General features: G+C 37.5%; 1 long non-coding RNA gene across 1 annotated transcript; it reads right to left on the minus strand.

Moving 5' to 3' along the window:
* Positions 1 to 13: 13 nt before the first annotated feature.
* Positions 14 to 1,118, minus strand: Su(Ste):CR42439. Its single transcript, NR_026633.1, has one exon. It is a non-coding gene; the product is annotated as a Su(Ste):CR42439 (long non-coding RNA).

Genomic DNA, 1,118 nt, shown 5'->3' on the forward strand with positions numbered 1-1,118 from the left:
TCTAGTGTCTTTGCCAGGACTCTGTCTTGCCATTGCAGATGGGAACTCTAGACTCGAAAATTCGTTTTATGTGGGGGTGGCATAATAATTATTAGTTCTTTTATTTCATAATAAGTTCCCCGACGTGCCGGGGAAAATCTTTGGGGCTGGGAAAATGCACTGCCAGTTTTCCCCCCAAGGCTGTCCCTTAGGTACGGTCAGGTTTTCCTTCGATTTTCCGTTTTCAAGCAACGTTCTTCCAAAAAGGCAATAAAGTGCGTTTAAATTTACGCGCGAAATCAATCTTGTATGTTGGAAATTAACCAAAAACAGCATGGGAAATCGAACTAAAATACGAAGTTGCCAGTATTGAATACTCTACAAAAAGAATTACATAAAAATGATTGAATCAAAATTCTAATTTTATTTTAAATTGAAAATAATGTTTTAATCTTCTACTCACTCCTATAATACATTAAACCAGAATTTGTATATTTAAAGAATTTAAAGAAATTAAATTATCAAAAAATATTTGATGTAGTCAGGAAAACACTTGGAAACTCTTTTAACGTAAAATTAAATAAAAAACTGAATTGAATGTTTTATTGATTAATATTATTATTATACCCAGGTGATTACCACTATTAACGAAAAGTATGCTTTGCTACTCGAATGAGTTCTTGATATGACCAGCATGGACCTAACACTTTGTACCAAGTATTTAAGGCAGAGGTGTATGAGGTGTATTAGTAGGTGGTGGAATCTGTTTAATTGCAACAACAATATATCGGACAAATATTTATGCTTTCTTTTGTGTGGAGTTAAAAAATCACGTCATCCCTAGAAGAACATTGAAGCTTGACTTCGGAATGCCGGAGCGAGGACTAGCTGGCCGAGTATTTGATATTCTTTGGTGAGGACTTGGGCGATTTAAGTGGCATCAAGGCCTTCTGGTGTAACCGAAAGCATAGGGACTGCAAGTTAAGCGCTTTGGTTAGAAAACAACCAGGACTATATTCGGAGAATTACTTACCGTGGGTTGTCTCCAGGGGCGGTCTCAAGTTCGGCAGCTGCGTTAAGAAGATGTCCGGACAGCTGGGCCCGAACATGGCTGTGTATCAGTTTTAGGATGGAAGTAG

This window comes from Drosophila melanogaster (assembly GCF_000001215.4).
Source record: "Drosophila melanogaster chromosome Y 211000022279165 sequence".
NCBI classification, from domain to species: Eukaryota; Metazoa; Arthropoda; class Insecta; order Diptera; family Drosophilidae; genus Drosophila; species Drosophila melanogaster.